A 9368-nucleotide genomic window follows, 5' to 3' on the forward strand; every position below is an offset into this window, starting at 1 on the left:
CCCCCCCCCCCAAGGAAAATATATTCCGCCGCCACTGGTTGAAACACGCATCTTCTTCATGGCTAACTGCAAAAAGTTCTTTAAATGTCCCCTTTAGATCAGGTCAGAGCTTATATATTTAAAATTTCTGTTTGCGATCTTGCTCGCAGTTATTATCTGAAGTTAGTTACATAGGCATTTCGTTTTGAAGATCACAAACATATTGCCCATCATATTAAAAAAATATATAGCTCACGCTCGCATTATTTAAAAAGGGTTTATCATGCTATTACATATTTACTTTATTTTATAAGTATAAAGCTAATTATTGACTGTTAGGACTACCCTTTCAAAGAAACAAACAAAAATCAACTTTAAGCTGCCGATCGAGGAAAATGTGGCTGAAAAAAATATTGCCCCCCCATTTGACGAAAGTTGGATCCGCCGGGAGGGAGGCAGGGGGCACTTGCACCCCCAAAATGAAATAAAAAACAGGGAAATGAATATTTTCCAAAATGGGAAAGTTCCTTTTTCAAAAATAAATATGCCGTTTTTCGTGTTTTTTTCGAAATAAAATACTCTTTTTAAAGTATACAAGTTAAGTTTTCAGGCTGGAATATTGCAAATTTTCAGCTTGCGCTTCGCACTCTCATTCGATTGGTGAAATATGCATCCTAAAGAGGTCACTAAATGCTTTCTTTAACAGGTTCCTTTTCTGGTCAGTATGTTTAAGCTGCGTTTTGCGCTCGTGTTAATTTTTTAGTTAGATGCACATCTTTTTAATGACAGCAGAAATCTGCTCGGATTTTTAAAAACTTATTTTCATTTTTTATTGAAATACCCTAAAGTTTTAGCTTATGATTCACGCTCGCAACACCTCGCAATTATGCCATTTTAAGAATAATTGACGCCAAAAACGTTTTAAAACTTCACCTTTGAATTTGTTTTACCAAGCCGCTCGCTCATTACACTCTCTCCCGAAAAATAAAGCCTAAATATACGTTTTGCCATTATAAGAAATCACTTCAAAAAAGGTTTTTCTCTACTTAATCACTATCAAACACACAATGACTTCAAGCAGATGATAATCTTAAGGGGAAAATATCACCAAAGTGTCCATTTTGACGTATGAGTTTCATTTTTTGGCTTTACCCCCCAAACGAAAATTCGTTCGGCCGCCCTTGCTTTCCCATCCTCATAACAATTGAACGGCAACAGTGTCCCCCGCCCCATCCCCCTTGCCTCTGCTTTCCCGGTTTTCATTTTTCGGATTAACGAACCTTATTTTGTTTTCGGATTAACGAACCTTATTTCGTTTTCGGATTAACGAACCTTATTTCGTTTTCGGATTAACGAACCTTATTTCGTTTTCGGATTAACGAACCTTCGGAAAAACGAACCTTATTTCGTTTTCGGATTAACGAACCTTCGGAACAACGAACCTTATTTCGTTTTCGGATTAACGAACCTTCGGAACAACGAACCTTATTTCGTTTTCGGATTAACGAACCTTCGGAACAACGAACCTTATTTCGTTTTCGGATTATCGAACCTTCGGAACAACGAACCTTATTTCGTTTTCGGATTATCGAACCTTCGGAATAACGAACCGTCGGAATAACGCCACAAATGTTCGGATTAACGAACCCTTTTTCGTTTTCGGATTAACGAACATCGAGGTATAGGCAATTTACGTGTTTCGGAATTACGAACCTTCGGAATAAAGAACCTTCGGAATTACGAAGCTTCGGAATTACGAAGTGTAACCAGATTGCACGACTCTGGGACGGGAGCATCTCTTATCCCTATTTCTTCATCTTGGATGTCCTGAATCCTTTCAAGAGATGGCCCAGATTCATTTATATAGCTTTGACTATCTGAGCTATCCATCGCAGTAGATGTTGATTCTTTTGACCCTCCAGCATTTACCTTAGACTTTAGAAGAGACTTCTGTCACCTGGATGATCTACTAGAGGGAATTATGACTAACCCGTCACTGGGTATGTCATCTTCGAACTCCTCATGTTCGTGTATGACAGTTTCGTCTGCTGGTTCTCCTGTTTCAATGATTATCTCTGTGTCCTCTGGAGCTCCATCAGCTATGTTCCTACAATCAAGGAGCTCACCTCGATGTACTGTCCGAGAATTTCCCCCATTTACTGGTTCCACTACGTAAGTATGACCACCAGTGATAAGGTGTTTCACGACCTTATGTGGCTCTGCATCCCACACATCCTGGATTTTGTTACGACCAAGTACTCTACGATTTCTTAAGAAAACTGTTGCTCCCATAGGTAAATCATTATCGCTGGCCTTGGCATTTCTCAATTCCCTTCTTCGTAATGCCTCCTGTTTTCTCAGAAGCCATTTGGAAAGCTTGACTGAGTCGCTCGTGATGTTCTGCAATCCATTCTTCAACTTCTGTATTTTCGGTTTGAGAAGACGACACAAGCCCTAAGACATGATCCATGGGTAGGACTGGGTCCCTGCCAAAGAACAGATAGTGAGGAGAATACCCTGTAGAAGAGTGTGGAGTGCAATTGTATGCATAGACCAGTTCTGGGAGATGTTCCGGCCATTTTTGCTTCATTTTAGGGGAAAGAGTCCGCAACCTGTCATGAAGAGTACGGTTAAACCGTTCGCATTGCCCGTTTCCTTCCGGGTGGTATGGGGTTGAGTGGCTCTTCGTTATCCCATATATCTTGCAGAGCTCTTGTATCAGTTTACTCTCAAAGTTGCGGCCTTGATCGCTGTGAATTCTGAGCGGAACCCCAAACCTAATGAACCAATCGCGTACAAGGACACGGGCTACAGTTGAAGCTTTCTGGTCACGTGTAGAGATGGCCTGGGTGAATTTGGTGAAAACGTCAGTCAACACCAAGACGTTTTCCAACCCGTTGCTGCTTCGTTCCATGACAGTAAAGTCAATTGCTAGTACTTCCAACGGTTTTGATGCAATAAGCGAACCCATAGTGGGATGAAGTCGCTTCCCTGCTTTGGCCAAAGTATAGCGTTCACACCTTTGACAAAAGTCTGCTACGTCCTTCGCCATCCCGGGCCAGTAACATCTCCTCTGGGTTAAAGCGTCTTCTCTGCTGCTTGGTGGCCTACATCGTAATGCATTGCCTTCAACACTTGGGCTATTAGGCACCTGGGTAATAACAACTGCCTAAGATCATCATTGGCATGTTGCACATTTCTGTAAAGGACACCATCCTGTTCGCTTACTTTGTCCCAGCATTTCAGTAATTTACGCACTGCCTTGGGCTCTTTCATTCCCTGTCGGCAAGTTGGACGATGTCCTTGTCTCCATAAGACACAAAATCTGCCTACATCCTGATCTGACATCTGAAGCTGTTGTAAATCAACTTTTGAAAGGGAAGGGAGGGTGGATGTTGATCTAGGCTGGACATTCGTTGACCTTGTGCGGATTTCATTGAGCAAAGCCTCAGTACCACCATCATAAATTCCTTGACTAACTTCAGGAGGTAGTGGGGTAGGACTCACACCCTCGGTGTACCGTTGAAATGGGTGAACAGTAACAACTGCTTCCTCCACTCTCGCCGTGGTGGGTTCATGACCATGATCTTTCTTCCTACTTAGGGCATCTGCGTTGCCATTCGATTTCCTGTTCTGTACTTGATTTTGAATCTGAAATGAGCAAGCTCTGATGCCCATCTTGACTCTGTCGCCCCCAGCTTGGCAGATGTCATCAGGTAACTGAGGGGATTATTGTCTGTGTAGACTATGAACTCCGCACCAACCAACAAATCCCTGAACTTTTCTGTGATCGCCCATTTAAGAGCAAGTAGCTCCAATTTCATGCTTGAGTAATTGTCCATCTTTCTTTCGTTCGGCTTTAAGCTCCGGCTTGCATATGCCACAACAATATTCCTGCCCTCTTGCTGCTGGGAAAGGACAGCTCCCAGACCCAGGTAACTAGCATCGGTTTCCAGAGTGAAAGGGAGCTTGAAGTCGGGGTATCCAAGGAGAGGGGGTGAGGTCAGTGCCCCCTTAAGGGCAAGGAAAGCATCTTCACAATCTTGGTTCCAGTGTGGCTGAATGTCTCTTGGTCGACCATGTCTTGTTTTTTTTCTTGAGCTTCCTTTTTGGTCGTCAGGCAGCTTCAGGATGTTGTGAAGGGGGGCGGCCACTCGAGCATATCCTTGCACAAACCTTCTATAGTACCCCGAAAGCCCAAGGAAACCACGAAGTTCTCTCTCCGTCTCTGGCCTTGGCCATTCTTGTACAGCCCTTATCTTTTCCGGGTTTGGTGTTGTCCCTTCACTTGTTACCACATGTCCTAAGTAGTTTACCTTTCTCCGGAATAGTTGGCACTTCTCAGGTTTCACCTTCAGGTTCAGTGTGGTTAGACGTGAAAGAACAGTCTCAAGCCTCTGTAGGGTCTCCTCGAAAGTAGAACCAAATATCAAGATATCATCAAGATACACAAGAAGGGACTGAAAGTTGAGATCTCCAAACGCCTTATCCATAACACGCATGAAGGTTGCAGGCGCATTACAAAGTCCAAATGGCATCCTGTATACTCGTACAGCCCTCCAGTTCCAGTTCTAAATGCCGTCTTCTCAATATCCTCCAGAGCCATTGGCAGCTGGTTAAAGCCATGCGCTAAATCTAAAGAACAGAAGTATTCAGCACCCTTTAGAGTTTGGAGGGCTTCCTTGTTTCTCGGGAGAGGATAAGCATCTTTATGTGTTTTGGCATTCAATTATCTGTAGTCCACACAGATTCTCAGCTTCCCATCCTTTTTCCTTACTAGGACGATGGGGGATGCATATGGACTGGAAGATTCTCAAATGATTCCCCTCTCTAATGACTTTTTGAGGTAATCGCGAATTTCATCCCAACGATGTGGAGGAATCCTCCGGTAGGGTATCTTTACTGGTCTGTCATCTTCGGTCACAATCTTGTGGCTAACTAAGCCACAATAGCCAATATCATCTTCATCTTTACTGAAAGTTGCCTTCTACTTAGAAAGGACCGAGTAGAGTTGCTTTTGTTGGACTTGGTTGAGATCGCCGACATCCACCTTAGATACTAGATCTGTTATGTCATCCTCCTCTACGTTATCCTCAATAATGGCAGCAGACTTTAGCACAGCGACCGGCATTCTTGGTTGGAGGTACACATCTTTGTCACTGAAATTGGTAATCTGGATTGGTACTCTCCTCTTTTCATTGACAGTGACCAAGGCTGCTCCCAATGCACCTCTAGGAAGCTCTGCTACATGAGAAACGTGCCGTTCCAGTAACACACTTGGATGTTGCTTCTGCAAGGAAGAGGAACATGACCCTTCAATAACCTTTATTGTTCTCGCAGGGACAAGCAGAGCATGATTCCCAGCTACTCTCACTGTTCCAAGGCTAGTGTTTGGCTTATACACCTGAACTGCACGGAGTAGAATGTCCTGCCCATCTTTGCATCCAGCAAGTATATGGGAGAAGTTATCTCCATAGATATCCTGCAGTTGTGCTCTAACATCACGTATTATATTTGATCCAAGCACTACTGGGAGTTCTATTTTCCTTCTTTCTACTGGGGTATTAACAGGGTTTTTCACAACTAAGAACCCCATTTGATGAAATGTATGATCCCAGGCACTCAGTTTAAGCTCAATATACCCGAGATAGGGGATGTCTGTGCCTTGAGATGCGGAAACCTGTATGAACTCCGATACATCTGTCAGCTCCCAGCCAAGAACTAAATTCTCTTTGTAGAATTTCTCTGTTATTGTTGAAACCTCAGCACCTGTGTCAATCAGGCATCCCACTCTTGTATCACCAAGCTTGAGCCTCACCTCTGGGCAGTTCCCCACAGCACGCTTAATTATAGAGCCTACCTCTGCTCTCGCCTCGCCCACCACCCGGCTCTCAGTGGAAGGCCCAGCTAGTTTAAAGGTGTTTGTTTTGAGGATGGTCCATTTGCTGCAGCTCCTGCTGTCGGCTGGGGAGGGTGTGTCTGTGTAGGAGGTACAACTCTAGGTGGTAAGGGACAATTACGCCTGAAATGACCCGTCTCATTGCAATTCCAGCAGGCCATATCTCTTTGGGGGCGTCCTCTTGGCTTTGATTGAAGATACGAAGCTCCTCTTGTTTATGATTTTCCCAAAATCCTCAACTGTGTTCTCCCTTACGACTGTTTCCTTCTTGCTCTTCAACCGATCCCTGCCAAGAATTCTGATGAGGTGATCTCTTGTGTCAAAGAATGACAACTGAGGTTTATCGGCAATCAATCTTCGAAGTTCCATCTGAACGGCCTCTTCTCTCATAGCCTCTGCAAGACGATCCTTTAGCTGGTTCTCCCTTGAGTCCCTCAGGGAAGGGTCCAAAGCGATGATCCGATCAAACAGCCTTACAGGTTCAAGTTCAAGGGATATGATATCCTCTCCTTCCGATTGTCTATAACTATAGATCTTCTGCCGAAGCTGCGGCAATTTTGTGCTGTCTCTGAAAACCCTTAAGAGCACTGCAAAGATCTTCTGTGGACATCCCTTTGTCTCAACCCCTCTTCCCGCGATCTGACGACGGGCATTTCCTGATAAATGTTCTAATAAGAAAGCTGCTTGCTCTTTACCCTGTAGGCCCTTGGATGCCATGACCATCCCGGCATCCTCAATCCAATCCTATGCTGACAAATCTCCCGGCTTCTCAGGTCGCCCGCTAAATCTCTAGCTTCCGCCCAGCGGTGATGTAGACAGCTCTTGGCAAGGTGTGGTCTGAAGGTGGCAGAGGGCTGGAGGACAATTCTGACACATTGTCTTCTCCATTTTCTCCCATGCCTTCACGCAGTTTCAACAACTCTTCTTTAACAGCGTTTGCTTCTGCCTTTGCTTTGTCAGTCTCCTGTGCCTTCAGTTCCATAGCATGCTTCATGGTTTCCACAAGGCTCTCCAATTCTGACAAACGCTCTTCCATTTTTGTAGCCATGGTTAAAGGAGACAATACTAGAAGGAATAATAAAATACAGCTCAATATTTGGTTAATGACTTAAGCAACATATGACAGAAATATTAAAAACACGTTATTCATCTGGTTGCGAAAATACAATCTAGATAAAATACTTCCTGAACTGATCTATCTCATATGTATTCATTAGCAATCAAACAATCCTGACAAGTTAGAGTTTTTAATTCTCTGTCAAACAATAGTTCTTCGTCACCATTGAGCAAGGTATCACTTGATCTATAGTCCAGGATAGTACGCGATGGCAGTCACTGAAGAATAAAGGTGATCTTGCACGACAGGCCGTGATATTGGGAGAATTAAAGTCAGTTCTTTCAAGGCCTTATCAGCTCCCAACAGTCATCAGGTTACTCTAGAAGTTACAGGACAGACTCTGTCTTGGGTACAGGCTGTTTCTCCGTTGTTCTTAGTAGCCAGGGTTTGGTGTCTGAGTTGATAGAATAATCCTGCTGACAACGCCAGTTGTGACGCAGGATAAATCACGCTAAAGGCAGTTGTTGCGTTTAATCTTTTTTATTCGTAAACACCAAGGAAAAACCCTGGCTATGGAGCCTCCAAGAAGAATTACAATGCATGTATATAACGGTAAGATTAAGACCAACTGTCACTCTGGTACATGTAACAAAATAAGATGACAAGAAGGAATGACACCCTGTGATGAATTTGACAACATACTGCAGGAGTGATGTGTACAGGCAACTCAACACAGAACCCTGTTTGGGAGTAATCCGATCCACTCTTTAGGAGGGGGGGGGGGATTACATTAAAGGGATGGACTGCTCTTGGAGTGTAATCTGCCATGTTACACTGCAATGGGTAGTAAAATGTATCACTAATTTCTAACATGAAGTACTTTTTGTACTCGGACATATCTATTAAGAATGTTTGGAAATGATATGTAAACCAGCATTTACCGGTAATTGTTGACCAGAAAACCAGATGCATATTGAAGAGGAATCCAACGTCATAATAATAATTTATGTGAAAGATGAAAATCAGGAAAACAGAATGAGTGAATCATGATAGAAAGAAATCAAAACTGGGGTGAGAAAGTTATGACTTAAAAAAATGAGATCACCAGTTTATTGTGAGTTTTTGAAATTGGCTACTTTATGAGTAAATTGTGACAGTGGGGCAGTAATCAAAGTCATGATATTGTTATATCATTAAAGGGGAATGAAACCTTTGGAACAAATAGGCTTGTGTAGAAACAGAAAAATCAAAGAATAAGAATTAGGAAAGTTTGAGAAAAATCGGACATATAATGAGAAAGTTATGAGCATTTGAATATTGCAATCACTAATGCTATGGAGATCCTCCTATTGGCAATGCGACAAGGGGTGTGTGACTTCACTGATCATGAACAACTTTCCCTTTGGTGGACTGTAAAATACCCTCAAAATGTCTCTCTTTGCTTTTTCTTACGATGATACAAACTTTTTATCCATGATGTATTCTTAAAAAAATATGTATTACATGACCCCATGTAGAAAGAACACATGATCTATGGATAGAAGTGATAAAAGAGGCAATTCAAGTGAAATATATACTAAAGTAATGGGGAGAGTTGTTCACAAGTGACATCACACATCTTTTTCGCATTGCCAATTTGCTATCTCCATAGCATTTATAGTGATTGCAATATTCAAATGCTCATAACTTTCTCATTATTTGTCCAATTTTTCTCAAACTTGATTTTTCTGTTTTCACACAAGCTATCTTGTTCCAATGCGGGCATTCTCCTTTAAAGAAAAGTTTCCTTTTGAGTATGTTATATTATTAAAGAAAAGTTTGCTTCTGAGTATGACTTTGTTAACTTTTTACTTTATAGACATCTCCTTTGTTTAAGCAATTGCAAAAAATAAATAAGTATGGATTTACCTAACTACCGGTAGTCCTATGTCACAATGACATCACTAGCTTTTTTTTCATAAACAACTTTGTATACATTTAGATATTCATGATTTGTGTATCGCTTGTCTAATTTTAGAACTTTCACCTACCTGCCTTCTCTAATCTCTTTTTAGTATTGAAACATTTTTTACATTTGGATTTGGTGGAAAGGAGCAGTCTACTTGATAATATATAATTGTATGTGAATACACCTGATTAAAAAATATAAACAGAAAGAACTTTTTTTTATGTTGATTACGATGGTGATTATGATGATGTTGATGATGGTAATAATGTTTATATTGTCGATGATGATATAATGATGTTGAAAACATGATGGCCACAATGAAAGGGCTAACTGTCCCTAGCAAACTGCACCCTATTATATGCTTTTCGAACAAATTTGCCCATCTTACACAAAAGGTGTTCCATATATTTAACTTAGATTTCTGATTTTTTTTAAAATGCCCTCAAAGCATAATGAAAACTCTACTTTTTTCCCTTCTTCTGCTC

Source organism: Lytechinus variegatus, chromosome 4 (genome assembly GCF_018143015.1).
Source record: "Lytechinus variegatus isolate NC3 chromosome 4, Lvar_3.0, whole genome shotgun sequence".
Classification (NCBI taxonomy): Eukaryota; Metazoa; Echinodermata; class Echinoidea; order Temnopleuroida; family Toxopneustidae; genus Lytechinus; species Lytechinus variegatus.